The sequence below is a fragment of the Procambarus clarkii genome, chromosome 35, assembly GCF_040958095.1.
Source record: "Procambarus clarkii isolate CNS0578487 chromosome 35, FALCON_Pclarkii_2.0, whole genome shotgun sequence".
Taxonomy (NCBI): Eukaryota; Metazoa; Arthropoda; class Malacostraca; order Decapoda; family Cambaridae; genus Procambarus; species Procambarus clarkii.
The window spans coordinates 37,816,457-37,834,387 of NC_091184.1; the positions used below are offsets into that span (position 1 = coordinate 37,816,457).

General features: G+C 47.5%; 1 protein-coding gene across 1 annotated transcript in view; it reads right to left on the minus strand.

Moving 5' to 3' along the window:
* Positions 1 to 17,931, minus strand: part of LOC123768412 (PR domain zinc finger protein 15-like) — a 509,712-nt gene that overhangs the window by 464,100 nt on the left and 27,681 nt on the right. The window lies entirely within an intron of this gene.

Below are 17,931 nucleotides of genomic sequence, written 5' to 3' on the forward strand. Positions count from 1 at the left end.
GTGAATGGTCTGGGGGTGCGTGGCGGACGGAGGCTGGTCGGGGTAAGCCTAAGTTAAATACCTTAAGAAATATAAGTCATAATACCATGGCGTCAAGGGTGGGAATCAAGTGAGAAATGTGAATTTTGGTATTTTAAACACTGACGACCCGGCCTCTGGGCGGGTACGACCCGGCCTCTGGGCGGGTACGACCCGGCCTCTGGGCGGGTACGACCCGGCCTCTGAGCGGGTACGACCCGGCCTCTGAGCGGGTACGACCCGGCCTCTGGGCGGGTACGACCCGGCCTCTGGGCGGGTACCACTCAACGGTGCTTAAAATGTTTACAATCATTTTGTATTTTATCAGTTATTTTTGGGTTATAACTATAAATTTGGTGTGAAAATGTTTGCAAATGAATTCTCTAAAGAATAGATGCAATATAGATAAATAGATAATAACAGATAGGCACACAGAAATAGAGAGAGAAGACAGACCCAAACAACACCAGGTACCCTTCGCCCCCCATTAGCATATACACAAAACTAGATGAAAATTTGATGCATATATTGCCATCAAAAACATAATATTTAAGTACATGGCACTTACATATTGTTGAAGAAAAGGACCTTGGAGACAAAATCCATTACTTATTGAAAGTTACACAGCAGGTAGGGGCGACATTCACAAACTTAACCAAACACTAGGACAAATCAAGCGTACCTTCGACTTTAAGGAAAAGAAGGTAGTGGGTCAATTGTATAAATCTCTGGTGCCAACATTTGGATTACTGTATGCAAAATGGAGACCTCATTCTTCAGAAGGACAAAGCTGCTCTGGAGAAAGTGCAACACCGGACAACAGAAATAATTCCGGAGCTCCACGGGAGACATGTCCCGTCACGCAGGGTGCAGTCGCACCTCCACAGATCTCCAGTATCATCTATTGATACTGGAAATGGCTCAAAAGGGCCACCACTTATGGGCTATTCATACCCGTGCCACCTTTTGGGTGGCTTAATCTTCTCTCTCTCCGGAGCTCACTCAACTCACGTATCAGGAAGGGTTGAGGGCCACAAGGGGCTAACAACACTGCAAGCCAGGCATGACAGGGCGAATCTTATTGAAACTTTTTAAAATACTGAACAATTTGGAGGTTGATGATCCGGAAAATTTCTTAAAAGGTCAGATGTAAGACAAGCAAGGAGCAACGGTTTCAAGTTCAGATAGCCACAATGTCGGACTGAGAACACTATATGCTTTTTCACCCACAGCGTTATAAACCCATGGAACCGCCTACCCGCCGAAGCTGTAAATGCCAAAACTCTCTTAACGTTTTAAAGTACAGCTGGAAAAGATCATCAAAGCAAATGGGGGGGACCTCCGACAAGCCGCCGGCGTCTTGTCCTCGTCGAGGCCACTATTGTTAGTGGCTCTCAGGTAAATTCAGGTAAAATTACATAAACAACACGAATTTAAGGAAAGTTCTTTTGGCTTTTATTATTTATTTCTCGAAATGTTTTTTTTTTATTCTTGTTAAATAGTTGAGTCTCCCTTCTATTGTCTTCACGGCGTCCCCTTGCGATAACACGTTCAGTTTTGTCACCCAACCTATCAGTCTCTAGGATTGAATGGCTCTTTAACACAGCACTTCAGATCCTCTCTCTTAAATTGCAACTAAATTTCGACCAGCAAGTCCATTGCGTCGATATTCAACCATGTTTCAGTGAGTGCAATTATGTCTAACTTTTTCAGTGCACTCCAGTGCTCTGGGGTCCTCTATCTTCTTATATACACCTCTGCATTTAGTACAGTACACTTGTAAACACCTTTTATATGTTGTCTTGATATTTAGAACATTCTTTTCGTTGTTTTTGCAGGAAATACATTGTTGTTTAATATGACCTATACTTTCCCCTTTCTACTCTCCATTACCCATATTAGGTCTCACACGCTACTTAATGAGTCAATAAAGCTGCCACTCCTCCCTAATTGAGGGATGGATCCCATTCCTCGGATACACGACGTTTTGTTGACCAGACCACACACTAGAAGTTGAAGGGACGACGACGTTTCGGTCCGTCCTGGACCGAAACGATTCATACTTCAGCCACGTTATTGTGACTCATCGTCTGCACGACGTTTTGTCAAACTAAGATCTTTAGTTATTCACAATTGTATTAATATTCATATAATCGTTTTGAAGACTCTGGCGTGCACCAGTCCCTTTCCACACCCACTTACTGACGCCTCTCATCCCTCACACATCACCGCACATGACTGGGACCACTTCCTTGTTCCTGATCGATTGATGATTGATGAAGATTAAGCCATCCAAGAGGTTGCACGGGCATGAATAGCCCGTAAGTGTTCCTAATCACGTTTTGTTTTAGATTCAGCTACTGGAACAAAATTTCCATGCAGCACGGGCTATGGTGAGCCCGTAGTGGACTTACCTGGCACAAGAGCGGGGTTATAACTTTCTGATCCCATCCACCGCTACTTTATATTTGTCACATAACTCCTTCTTACCTCGGCAAAAATCGTAACTACCTACTGAGAAGCAGACAACTATGGGCCTGATCCAAGTGTCTGACAGTATATTGCTCAATCCTTCCACTATGTCTCCTATCCTTGCCCCCGGAAACATACCATAACTATTTCCTGCTTCCCTTGTACACAAGGCTCTATCCATAAAGCACCTGGGACTCCCCACCTACCAGTATCCTCCTACCCTCTCTCTTGTGACGTCAGGCTTCCTACCAAAATTCCCGCTCAAGTTCCCTCCTGCTGAACGGAAAAGAAATCGACTTTCCAAATACCGTCTCAAAACTACGCTCTAAAATAAGGAGTTGAGGAGAGCAGCTTGTACGACGATGTTAGTGAATAGGACACACACATGATGAATTACAGCGACCCGGAGCTAGAAGCCTTGAGTCACTCAACCATCAGATATCGGAGCCAAAGAGAAATGAAAATATTCTAGATCTGGTCTTTACGAACAATGAAGACATTATCAGAGACATTACGATATCAGATACCACATACTCAGATCACAGGCTCATTGAAGTGCAAACGACCATCAATACTCAGAATAGACCTAAAACGCTGATAAAGCGAGAGGGGCTATTCAGTAAATTCAATTTTAATAATAAAAGGATAGACTGGGAGATAATAAACAGGGAACTTACAAACATTCCATGGGAAACTGTTCTAAGTAATACAAGTCCTACAGAAGGAATAGAAAAACTTACTTCAGAAGCGTATCAAGTCTGTCTGAAACATGTTCCTTTGAGGAAAGCCAGAAAGAGATCTAACGTAGAAAGAGAACGCAGACGACACTATAAACGCAGGAAAAAATAACGGAAATGATTATGCAGACACGAATTTCCCGTCAAAGAAGGAATAATTTAAATAGGGAGATTGAAGAAATCGAGCGGAAATTGCAACACCCATATGAAACTGAAGAAAGGCAGTTAGAACAGAAAGCAATTCAAGAAATAAATAAAAATCCAAAATATTTCTTCTCATATGCCAAATCAAAAGCAAAAACCACTGCCAGTATTGGACCTATTCGTACAAGTGAAGGTTCATGCACGGAGGATAACAAAGAAATTAGTGAAATCCTAAAAAAAGCAGTATGAGGACATGTTTAGCACTCCAATAAACAACATGAAGGTGGAAGATCCAGACATTTTCTTTATGCGGGATATTCAAACCCCTGTAAATATAACTGATATCAACACGAGCGCACTAAATTTTGAAAGAGAAATTGAAAACATGCCCATGCACTCGGCCCCAGGTCCAGACTCATGGAATTCAATATTTATAAAGAAATGCAAAGTGCCGGTAGCACAGGCACTCAGTATAATGTGGAGGAAGAGCTTGGACACGGGGGAGATACCAGATGCACTTAAAGTAGCAGACATAGCCCCTCTACACAAGGGAGGGAGCAAAGCATTGGCAAAAAATTATAGACCAGTTGCACTAACATCGCACATCATAAAAGTATTTGAGAGAGTGATTAGGAGTCAGGTCACCAATTTCATGAAGACCAATGACCTTCACAACCCAGGCCAACGTGGATTTCGAGCGGTAAGATCGTGCCTCTCACAGCTACTTGAGCACTACGACAAAGTCACTGAAGCATTAGAAGAAAAACAGAATGCTGATGTGATATACACGGACTTCGCAAAGGCTTTCGATAAATGTGACCATGGCGTGATAGCACACAAAATGAAGTCAATGGGAATAACCGGTAAAGTAGGACGCTGGATACTCAGTTTTCTGTCAAACAGGACTCAGCGAGTAACAGTCAACCATATAAAATCTAGTCCAAGTGCAGTTAAAAGCTCTGTACCTCAGGGTACAGTCCTTGCACCGCTGCTTTTCCTTATTCTCATATCAGATATAGGCAAAAATACAAGTCACAGCTTCGTATCATCCTTTGCAGATGACACAAAAATCAGTATGAAAATTATCTCGGCTGAGGACATTGAAAAACTTCAAGCTGATATTAATAAAGTTTTCGACTGGGCATCAGAAAATAACATGATGTTTAACAGTGATAAATTCCAGGTACTCAGGTACGGTAAAAATGAGGACCTTAAACATAATACAGAGTACAAAACACAATCAAATGTACCCATAGTAGGAAAACAGCATGTAAAGGATTTGGGAATAATAATGTCTGACGACCTAACGTTTAAGGAGCATAACCAAGCAAATATTGCGACAGCCAGAAAAATGATAGGATGGATTACGAGAACTTTCAAATCCAGGGATCCCATCACAATGGTTGTACTCTTCAAGTCACTTGTGTTGTCCCGTCTTGAGTACTGCTCAGTACTCACTTTCCCCTTCAGAGCAGGAGAGATTGCTGAAATAGAGAGAATACAGAGAACATATACGGCACGCATAGAGGCAATAAAGCACCTAAATTATTGGGATCGTCTCAAAGCCCTCCAAATGTACTCACTAGAAAGAAGACGAGAGAGATATCAAATAATATACACGTGGAAGATACTGGAGGGCCAAGTACCAAATCTACACAGTAAAATAACAACGTACTGGAGTGAACGATATGGAAGAAAATGCAGAATAGAACCAGTGAAGAGCAGAGGTGCCATAGGCACAATCAGAGAACACTGTATAAACATCAGAGGTTCACGGTTGTTCAACGTCCTCCCAGCAAGCATAAGAAATATTGCCGGAACAACCGTGGACATCTTCAAGAGGAAACTAGATTTATTCCTCCAAGGAGTGCCGGATCAACCGGGCTGTGGTGGGTATGTGGGCCTGCGGGCCGCTCCAAGCAACAGCCTGGTGGACCAAACTCTCACAAGTCAAGCCTGGCCTCGGGTCGGGCTTGGGGAGTAGAAGAACTCCCAGAACCCCATCAAGCAGGTATCAAACCAAGCCCCATGTGTATACCAATCCCATGTGTAAACCAAGCACATGTGTAAACCAAGCCCCATGTGTAAACAATGACTGCCTGGGCTTGAAGACCGATTAAGAATGTTCGGGAACCATGTGTGGGCGTGGGCGTCACCCAGCGCGCCCCACAGGGTGATGGGCGTGGGTGGGCGGAGCTGCGGGGTCAGCAGCCCACTTATAAGCCCCTTATAAGCTCCTGCACATCACTGACTGCCCAGTCGGAACGCAGTCGTGACGCACACCCGACTACCACAATCTATGACGTTGTTATGACGTAGTGGTCACACGCCTCGTCCAATCTATGACTATGATCCATCTATGACTTGGATATGACACAGCGATGACGTATAGGTGACGTGTGACCCACCTCGTCCAATCTCTGACTTGGATATGACACAGCGATGACGTATAGGTGACGTGTGACCCACCTCGCCCAATCTCTGACTTGGATATGACACAGCGATGACGTGGTGATGACGTGTGACCCACCTCGCCCAATCTCTGACTTGGATATGACGCAGTGATGACGTGTGACCCACCTCGCCCAATCACTGACTTTGATATGACGCAGTGATGACGTATGATGCACCTCGCCCAACCCCAAGCGTGCTGCGGTCACGAGGTGTCCCACACAGGATATATATACACAACACCACAGGTGTTGAAGTGCTCCAAAGACAACCTTCACAACGCAAAAGGAAATGTTACCAAATTAGTAAATAAAAATGGTGCTTCATATTTCCTTGTCTGACCTTTCCTCCAAATTTGTAAGGTGTTGCAGGTAGTGCGACGGGTACATGGTCTCCGTCACCATCACGACGGGTACATGGTCTCCGTCACCATCACGACGGGTACATGGTCTCCGTCACCATCACGACGGGTACATGGTCTCCGTCACCATCACGACGGGTACATGGTCTCCGTCACCAGCACGACGGGTACATGGTCTCCGTCACCAACACGACGGGTACATGGTCTCCGTCACCAGCACGACGGGTGCATGGTCTCCGTCACCAGCACGACGGGTACATGGTCTCCGTCACCAGCACGACGGGTACATGGTCTCCGTCACCAGCACGACGGGTACATGGTCTCCGTCACCATCACGACGGGTACATGGTCTCCGTCACCAGCACGACGCATACATCCCCCTCCCCCCCACCTCCCCCCGTCACTAGCACAATAAGGAATGAACATGTTTGGTGTGGCAAGGAGCCACGTGCTAGTGTTTACATCACAACATCCGGGACCCCCGCCCTCCCGCCATTACTTCCGCTGTAAACACAATAGGAGTCACGTGACAAGCGGATAGGCGTGTTGTGGGTGTTCACTGTTCTGGATCTTCGGGTCTGTTGCTGCTGGTGTGATGAATAATTTGCTGGTTTTCGAGTGCTTTATATATATCAAAATTTCCTCCACGTCGCCAAATTCTTGGCTCCATTTATAGCAACTTTAAAGTATTGAAGATGAATTGTAATTTGTTGCATAAACTGGTGCTGCGAAGTTTAATAGTTTGGGTGAGTGGCGGCGTGACACCAACCTGTCCTCTTCTTGCAAAGAACGTCGCATTTTGATCGTATGCGTTTCATAACGCCTAGATTTCTCGTCCTAGAAAATGGAAGCGGGGTCGCGAAAGTGTCGTACTGTCCCGTTTTCTGTTTTGGGTTCTCTGGTAGGTTAGGAGAGACCACTTTACATTGACCGTTTCTTTGACGTTGAGGGACCTTAAGAGGACGTTTGTACCATTGCTCCCAAATGGCCCACTTAAAGAAGTTTTACAGTTAATCTTAAATAATCCACCTCAAGAAGAATCTCGTAATGTGACATAAATAGGAAACAACTTTTGGTAAACTGATTGATTACAACTTCAGATTCTGGGGTTTTGAAGATAAACTGTTTACAAATAGTTGATGTTGCAATGGGTTCAGGTCTTGGCCCATCTTATGCTAACTTGTTCTATTGTATTTTTTGAGAAAATTTGGATGGATATATTTATCCCTCTGAATATAAGCCTATTGGGCCGATTTTCTATATGTCGTCGATTTAAATTTTGCCCGAGGGGCGAGTTTATTGGGCAGCGTCACTCATCCTGTGAGTGGACACACCGCCATAGTGACAGTATTGGGCAGCGCCACTCATCTTGTGAGTGGACACACCGCCATAGTGACAGTATTGGGCAGCGTCACTCATCTTGTGAGTGGACACACCGCCATAGTGACAGTATTGGGCAGCGCCACTCATCCTGTGAGTGGACACACCGCCATAGTGACAGTATTGGGCAGCGCCACTCATCTTGTGAGTGGACACACCGCCATAGTGACAGTATTGGGCAGCGCCACTCATCCTGTGAGTGGACACACCGCCATAGTGACAGTATTGGGCAGCGTCACTCATCCTGTGAGTGAACACACCGCCATAGTGACAGTATTGGGCAGCGCCACTCATCCTGTGAGTGAACACACCGCCATAGTGACAGTATTGGGCAGCGCCACTCATCCTGTGAGTGGACACACCGCCATAGTGACAGTATTGGGCAGCGCCAGTCATCCTGTGAGTGAACACACCGCCATAGTGACAGTATTGGGCAGCGTCACTCATCCTGTGAGTGAACACACCGCCATAGTGACAGTATTGGGCAGCGCCACTCATCCTGTGAGTGAACACACCGCCATAGTGACAGTATTGGGCAGCGCCACTCATCCTGTGAGTGGACACACCGCCATAGTGACAGTATTGGGCAGCGCCAGTCATCCTGTGAGTGAACACACCGCCATAGTGACAGTATTGGGCAGCGTCACTCATCCTGTGAGTGGACACACCGCCATAGTGACAGTATTGGGCAGCGCCACTCATCCTGTGAGTGGACACACCGCCATAGTGACAGTATTGGGCAGCGCCAGTCATCCTGTGAGTGGACACACCGCCATAGTGACAGTATTGGGCAGCGCCACTCATCCTGTGAGTGAACACACCGCCATAGTGACAGTATTGGGCAGCGCCACTCATCCTGTGAGTGGACACACCGCCATAGTGACAGTATTGGGCAGCGCCAGTCATCCTGTGAGTGAACACACCGCCATAGTGACAGTATTGGGCAGCGTCACTCATCCTGTGAGTGGACACACCGCCATAGTGACAGTATTGGGCAGCGTCACTCATCCTGTGAGTGGACACACCGCCATAGTGACAGTATTGGGCAGCGCCACTCATCTTGTGAGTGGACACACCGCCATAGTGACAGTATTGGGCAGCGTCACTCATCCTGTGAGTGGACACACCGCCATAGTGACAGTATTGGGCAGCGCCACTCATCCTGTGAGTGGACACACCGCCATAGTGACAGTATTGGGCAGCGCCAGTCATCCTGTGAGTGAACACACCGCCATAGTGACAGTATTGGGCAGCGTCACTCATCCTGTGAGTGAACACACCGCCATAGTGACAGTATTGGGCAGCGTCACTCATCCTGTGAGTGAACACACCGCCATAGTGACAGTATTGGGCAGCGCCAGTCATCCTGTGAGTGGACACACCGCCATAGTGACAGTATTGGGCAGCGCCACTCATCCCGTGAGTGGACACACCGCCATAGTGACAGTATTGGGCAGCGCCACTCATCCCGTGAGTGGACACACCGCCATAGTGACAGTATTGGGCAGCGCCAGTCATCCTGTGAGTGGACACACCGCCATAGTGACAGTATTGGGCAGCGCCACCCATCCTGTGAGTGGACACACCGCCATAGTGACAGTATTGGGCAGCGCCACTCATCCTGTGAGTGGACACACCGCCATAGTGACAGTATTGGGCAGCGCCAGTCATCCTGTGAGTGGACACACCGCCATAGTGACAGTATTGGGCAGCGTCACTCATCCTGTGAGTGGACACACCGCCATAGTGACAGTATTGGGCAGCGCCACTCATCCTGTGAGTGGACACACCGCCATAGTGACAGTATTGGGCAGCGCCACTCATCCTGTGAGTGGACACACCGCCATAGTGACAGTATTGGGCAGCGCCACCCATCCTGTGAGTGGACACACCGCCATAGTGACAGTATTGGGCAGCGCCACTCATCCCGTGAGTGGACACACCGCCATAGTGACAGTATTGGTCAGCGCCACTCATCCTGTGAGTGGACACACCGCCATAGTGACAGTATTGGGCAGCGCCACCCATCCTGTGAGTGGACACACCGCCATAGTGACAGTATTGGGCAGCGCCACTCATCCTGTGAGTGGACACACCGCCATAGTGACAGTATTGGTCAGCGCCACTCATCCTGTGAGTGGACACCGCCATAGTGACAGTATTGGGCAGCTCCACTCATCCTGTGAGTGGACACACCGCCATAGTGACAGTATTGGGCAGCGCCACTCATCCTGTGAGTGGACACACCGCCATAGTGACAGTATTGGGCAGCGCCACTCATCCTGTGAGTGGACACACCGCCATAGTGACAGTATTGGGCAGCGCCACCCATCCTGTGAGTGGACACACCGCCATAGTGACAGTATTGGGCAGCGCCACTCATCCTGTGAGTGGACACACCGCCATAGTGACAGTATTGGTCAGCGCCACTCATCCTGTGAGTGGACACACCGCCATAGTGACAGTATTGGGCAGCGCCACTCATCCTGTGAGTGGACACACCGCCATAGTGACAGTATTGGGCAGCGCCACTCATCTTGTGAGTGGACACACCGCCATAGTGACAGTATTGGTCAGCGCCACTCATCCTGTGAGTGGACACCGCCATAGTGACAGTATTGGGCAGCTCCACTCATCCTGTGAGTGGACACACCGCCATAGTGACAGTATTGGGCAGCGTCACTCATCCTGTGAGTGAACACACCGCCATAGTGACAGTATTGGGCAGCGCCACTCATCCTGTGAGTGGACACACCGCCATAGTGACAGTATTGGGCAGCGCCACTCATCCTGTGAGTGAACACACCGCCATAGTGACAGTATTGGGCAGCGCCACTCATCCTGTGGGTGGACACACCGCCATAGTGACAGTATTGGGCAGCGCCACTCATCCTGTGAGTGGACACACCGCCATAGTGACAGTATTGGGCAGCGCCACTCATCCTGTGAGTGGACACACCGCCATAGTGACAGTATTGGGCAGCGCCACTCATCCTGTGAGTGGACACACCGCCATAGTGATAGTATTGGGCAACGTCACTCATCCTGTGAGTGGACACACCGCCATAGTGACAGTATTGGGCAGCGCCACTCATCCTGTGAGTGGACACACCGCCATAGTGACAGTATTGGGCAGCGTCACTCATCCTGTGAGTGGACACACCGCCATAGTGACAGTATTGGGCAGCGCCACTCATCCTGTGAGTGGACACACCGCCATAGTGACAGTATTGGGCAGCGCCACTCATCCTGTGAGTGGACACACCGCCATAGTGACAGTATTGGGCAGCGCCACTCATCCTGTGAGTGGACACACCGCCATAGTGACAGTATTGGGCAGCGCCACTCATCCTGTGAGTGGACACACCGCCATAGTGACAGTATTGGGCAGCGCCACTCATCTTGTGAGTGGACACACCGCCATAGTGACAGTATTGGGCAGCGCCACTCATCCTGTGAGTGGACACACCGCCATAGTGACAGTATTGGGCAGCGTCACTCATCCTGTGAGTGGACACACCGCCATAGTGACAGTATTGGGCAGCGCCACTCATCTTGTGAGTGGACACACCGCCATAGTGACAGTATTGGGCAGCGCCACTCATCCTGTGAGTGGACACACCGCCATAGTGACAGTATTGGGCAGCGCCACTCATCCTGTGAGTGGACACACCGCCATAGTGACAGTATTGGGCAGCGCCACTCATCTTGTGAGTGGACACACCGCCATAGTGACAGTATTGGGCAGCGCCACTCATCTTGTGAGTGGACACACCGCCATAGTGACAGTATTGGGCAGCGCCACTCATCTTGTGAGTGGACACACCGCCATAGTGACAGTATTGGGCAGCGCCACTCATCCTGTGAGTGGACACACCGCCATAGTGACAGTATTGGGCAGCGCCACTCATCTTGTGAGTGGACACACCGCCATAGTGACAGTATTGGGCAGCGTCACTCATCCTGTGAGTGGACACACCGCCATAGTGACAGTATTGGGCAGCGCCACTCATCTTGTGAGTGGACACACCGCCATAGTGACAGTATTGGGCAGCGCCACTCATCTTGTGAGTGGACACACCGCCATAGTGACAGTATTGGGCAGCGCCACTCATCTTGTGAGTGGACACACCGCCATAGTGACAGTATTGGGCAGCGCCACTCATCCTGTGAGTGGACACACCGCCATAGTGACAGTATTGGGCAGCGTCACTCATCCTGTGAGTGGACACACCGCCATAGTGACAGTATTGGGCAGCGCCACTCATCTTGTGAGTGGACACACCGCCATAGTGACAGTATTGGGCAGCGCCACTCATCCTGTGAGTGGACACACCGCCATAGTGACAGTATTGGACAGCGCCACTCATCCTGTGAGTGGACACACCGCCATAGTGACAGTATTGGGCAGCGCCACTCATCCTGTGAGTGGACACACCGCCATAGTGACAGTATTGGGCAGCGCCACTCATCTTGTGAGTGGACACACCGCCATAGTGACAGTATTGGGCAGCGCCACTCATCCTGTGAGTGGACACACCGCCATAGTGACAGTATTGGACAGCGCCACTCATCCTGTGAGTGGACACACCGCCATAGTGACAGTATTGGGCAGCGCCACTCATCCTGTGAGTGGACACACCGCCATAGTGACAGTATTGGGCAGCGCCACTCATCTTGTGAGTGGACACACCGCCATAGTGACAGTATTGGGCAGCGCCACTCATCCTGTGAGTGGACACACCGCCATAGCAGCATGTACAACACTCCCCAATAGGAAGAAAACTCGCTGGGTTGTTCATCCTGTCACTTGTACAACTTTGCCCATCGGGGCAAAATTAAAAATTAAATTAATGGCAGTTAGCTCTGCTTGCGCTGAAGAGGCATAGTTCTCAATACCTGCTTTTTTATCGTTTTGCGTTGAAAAGCATTATGCATAATTACCGTGTATGCTACACCAGCCATGCCATTGACAGGATTAGATGACCCATCAAAGTAGATTTGATCTAATTCATTTTCGGCTTCTTTATAAATTTCCTCAAGATACTTATGCTTCATATCTTGTGGTTTCTTAAGTAAAATGTTAACTTTTGTTTTACACTAATTTGTTATAAATATTTCTAGCAATATATTAATCATTATTAGTAAACGAGAATATTTTGGGGGCGGCAAAGAACTTGTGATTTCTGAAGAAAGCTTCCTAGAACTGTTATTATGATGCCTTAGCAGGTGCGGTCATTAGCATATGACCTTTGACTCCTCTAGTGAAGTTTCTGGTCATCCTTGCTGACGTCATGAAACCAGATACGACGAGCAGGGTAGCCAATGGTAGTCATTTGAAAAGGCGCAGAGCATGTGATGACGTCATAACCTATGATCAATGACGTCACTGGAAAGTGGGTGGAGCGTATCAAGGAACCAAACTACAGCTAAGACGACATGACCAATGGGAGCGTCGCATTAGCCGTGACGTAACTGGTAACATGAGACCAACTTGACGTCACTAACCAGCTGCTGACTGGTTGCAAGCGGAACGTCCGGATATGACGTCATGAAGAGTGGGGGAGAGAGAAGGGGTAGTGAGGGGAGATGGGAAGGGGTAGAGGAAATAGGGTATATGGGAGAGTGTGTATGGGGGGCAGGAGGAAAGAGGAATAGTAGATAGGTGGTACAGGAAAGGAAAGGAAGGGAGAAGAAGGGTGGATGGTGAGGAGTATAGGGAGGGGGTTACCGAGGAAGGAGAAAGGAAGGGGGAAGGGGGAGGCGTGAGGGGAAGGGGAGGAGTGAGGGGGGAAGGGGAGAGAGAGGGGAACGCCCTGAAACATCAGCAGCACGATAAGAGGAGGAGGAGCAGATTAGTCCAACCAGACCGGATGGTAGAGTGCCCATGACCGACCTCCCTATCCTCCCCCAGCCTACACCCCCCCCCCCCCCACCCTTCCACCCCCGCCCCCCACCCTGCCACCAAAGTGTGTGAAGGAGTAGCCTTAAGGAAGAAGGCAGAGTCACAGTAAGAGGACAGTTATCATGATGGAGAGAGGTGACGAGTGGAGTACCTCAAGGGGCGGTACAAGGGCCCAACCTCTTCCTAACATATGTAAATCATCTAACAGACGAAGTAGCTCATTCTTATCCATGTTTGCTGACGATTCTAAGCGAATCAGAACTGAGGAGCACTGCAGTACTGCGTCTAGGAGGGCGTCTTCCAGTCCGACGCCGGTAGTCCCAGTGTGAGGGTGTGTAGCTGGAGCTCCAGTTCTCCTCATACTGAATATGGAAGTTGTAGTGAGTGAACTGGTGCTGGTGAGGGAGCTATGTGGAGCTCTGAGGGCAGAGGTGGATTCCTTGCGGGAGGAGCTACGACAGATAAAGGAGCTATGACAGACGAAACGCCGTCAAGAAGCGAATGAGGAACGCAGCTGTCAAGAAGCTATTTTTTTTAAATATATGCGGTACATCTGCATTAGTGCAGCTGCCCTAGACTATATGAAGTGGAGTACAGTGTGTCAAAAAAGCTAACTACGTGATGCTAAAAAAAATCCCCATCACACAGGATGGTTAGTCATACAGAGGCATGTGATAGGCAGTCTGCACTGATAGACTCTGTGTTCGTTATGAGGATATCATCAACACAAGAGTGAATAAGGCAGCAGTGATACTAAATGTCCCCATCTCGCAGGATGGTTAGTCATACAGAGCCATATGTTTAGTAGCCTGCACTGGCAAATTTTGGATATACTGTGAGGATATCTTCAAGAATACGAGAGTGAATAAAGTAATTGCAGAGCTCCAGGTACCTCATGCCAACTGGTCTGAAAGGTCTAATAACTGGGCATTCAGTGATGTAGTGCGGGAGATCATGCCGCAGTTCCTGCTCACAGAGTTTGCAACTGGAGTGCTCAGGATTGGGAGACCCGTCACCTGCAGCCACCTGCCACAGGTAACGGTAGCCACCTGCCACAGGTAACGATAACCCAACCTGATCCTGGCAACCACTGTGTCGCACAGTCTAGTGGACGTTTTGTGCTGTCCATAGATGTAGATTTCAGACCTGAACAAATCATAGCTTTTAATACTGGTGCTTTCAGGTCGTTGGGAGTCAGTAATTTCTTTCTTATCAGACCTGAGTGTTTGGACCAATACAGTTTTGACAGCAGAGATGGGGATACCTAGATCTAATTCAACTTCAAACTTGTTACACGCTAATTTGGCTGCAATGTCTGTCTCATTATGATGGGTTATATTTATGTGTGAAGGTATCCATACAAAGGAGATTGAGACCCTTTACTCTGTGCAGTAATTAGGTCATTTATAATTGGGAGTATGAGGTTCTTGCTGTCGATCTTCCAGAAGTTTTCGATTGCTTGAAGAGCAAACTTTGAATCACAAATTATTATTCCTCCTCCAATGTTTTTTAATGTACTGGTAGCTAGTTGTAATGCTGCTAGTTCTGCTTGTGTGGAGGTCAGCCAGTTGTTTAACCTGACACTGACAGTCTTTGTGCAAATATTATTACTATAAAACCTACATGCTGCTGCAGTCCGTCCAGTAGAGGATTGGACTGAGCCGTCGGTGTAGACACAGTGCTCGTGAGATCTTAAACTCTCGATGGAGGAGGCAATTGTTTCAAGTGTGACAGCTTTGAGAAGAGCAAGATTCTCATTATCTTTCTTGGTGACAGGTGTGTATGATACTTGAATGGTGGGATAGAGATAAAGAGGAATATCAGAGACAGGTAGATTGCACTTAAAAGGAATATTGAGTTTAATGAGATTGTAGGCATTTTTTCTCAGCCATTTATCATAAAAGGAGTGAGTTGGTATGTCGACACCAGTCAATAGGATGTTAACAGCACTAAATAATTTGTCTCTGAGTTTCTGAGCAGGAGATGTAGGGTCTCTCATGACTTTAAGGCAATAGGTAATGTTGACTTGCATGATTCTCTCTAGTATGGTTGGAAGCTTCAGTTCTTCCCTCATGCGAATGAGGAACGCAGCCGTAGAAAGTCGACGATAGTTCCTTTGAAAGTCAAGACAACGAAAGGAGCGCAGGTCCCTCAAGGTGCTCACAAAGTGAAGGAAGAACCTAAGCAAATTTTGGTTGTTGTTGATTCTCAGGTGAGGTATTTAGACAGAACCTTTTGTGTCAGAGATTGGGGAGCAGGTTAAGGGTTTGCTATCCGGGAGCAGGAATTGGTGATATTGTTAACAACATGGACGATATTATGGCTGGAAATGGGAACAAACCCATTATTTGTATCAGTGCCGGTGGAAATGAAGTTGGACGAGTTAGGAGTGAGGAACTTATACAGAGGTTCAAGGCAGCCATAGAATTAGTTAGGAGCAAGGGAGGAATCCCGATCATATGTGGCATTCTTCTAAGAAAGGGAGTTGGAAATGAAATGTTGTCGAGGGCACTTGGTGTCAATTGCCGACTGGACAAATATTGCAAATCAAATGCAATATCATTCATAGATAACTGGGAACACTTCTATGGAAAAAATGACATGTATGCTCGGGACGGGGTGCATCTATCTAGGGCTGGGGTTGTTGCTGTTGCCAACTCGTTGTAACCTGTGGTGGGAGGGGTTTGTTTGGATTAAAACTGTTAGTAGATAGTGGTATGGGAATTACCATGGAGAAAGGAGGTATTAAAAGTACGTGTTTGTGGGAGAAACAACTTGGCAAAATGATCAGCAAAGGAGTGGAGCCTCAAAATAACAATACACTGAGAGTATATTACACTAACAGTAGAAGTCTATGAAGCAAAATAAACGATTTAAGGGCTCTTGTATGCACAGAAAATATAGATATTATTGCACTTACTGCAACGTGGATGAATGTAGAAAATAGAGAACTATTAGCTGAATATCAAATAAACGGATTTAAACTATTTCACATAGATATATTAGACAGGGGAGGGGGAGTAGCCATATATGTTAGGAAAAATTTAAAAGGAGCCGGTCGGCCGAGCGGACAGCACGCTGGACTTGTGATCCTGTGGTCCTGGGTTCGATCCCAGGCGCCAGCGAGAAACAATGGGCAGAGTTTCTTTCACCCTATGCCCTGTTACCTAGCAGTAAAATAGATACCTGGGTGTTAGTCAGCTGTCACGGGCTGCTTTCTGGTGGTGGAGGCCTGGTCGAAGACCGGGCCGCGGGGACACTAAAAAGCCCCGAAATCATCTCAAGATAACCTCAAGATAGTCTCAAAGAGGGAATCAAAACTGAGCCACAGAGAAACTAGAATTAAACGAAAAAGCACACAATCTAATAATGGGAGTTCTATACAGGCCACCAAATTTAGACAGATTGAAAGAAAAGCATCTATGGGATGAAATATCTAAGACTCTACTCTACTCATCTCTTCGTCATTATCAGTTATCTGACCTGTCTCAGTTTTCAATGAACCTATCCTTTCCCTAATCTTTGTTCGATATAACTGAAAAAATACTTTAGGATTTGCCTTTGCTTGGCCTGCTATACGAACTTCATAGTTTCTTTTTGCCATCTTGCTCGTATCTTGTTTATTTATTTTTATTATTTATTTATTTTATTATGACCCAAAAGTGCTGGATAACCACATAAACCAGAAACCCACAATAACCAATCAGTTGCCGAGGCTTACGAAGAGTAGTGGAGTTAATATAAGATGATACACAGTTTCCTGGACCAATTATGTGCCTCTGTAATCCTTTATACCACCGCCCACGGGATGGGTATGGGGTGCATAATAAAGAAAGATATTGAGAAATTGAATTGGATCTTAGAGACACTTCTTGTTAGTTACAATCTGCTCGAACCCTGTTAATATGAGTGGGAGCCCTCGATTGTTTCAAGCGCGGGTTGGACATGTATATGAGTGGGATTGGGTGGTTATAGATAGGAGCTGCCTCGTATGGGCCAGTAGGCCTTCTGCAGTTACCTTTGTTCTTATGTTCTTAAGGTGTCGAAGGAAGGTAAGGAAATACTCCTACTCAGTACAGGTGGTCAATAAGTGGAATGCACAAAAAGAAGTTGTGGAAGCCACCTCCACCCACACTTTTAAGGCCAGATTCAATAAGGAATTCGAACGTCAGAATAGTTAAGTTATTACTCAACAGGTACAACATGACCCATAAAGTAGTAAACCTCACTTCCCTGTAGACATTAAAACCTAAGCACTAATATGTCGATACTGCTGTTACCAATACTGTAAATTCTGTATCACTGCCGCTGCTGCTGTATCTGCTGCTGCTGTATCTGCTGCTGCTGCTGTATCTGCTACTGCTGTTGTATCTGCTGCTGCTGCTGTATCTGCTGCTGCTGGCGGGGGGGAGGGCGCCTGCGCCACGTTTCCGCCGCTGCTGTAAGACGCAGGGCGGGAACGC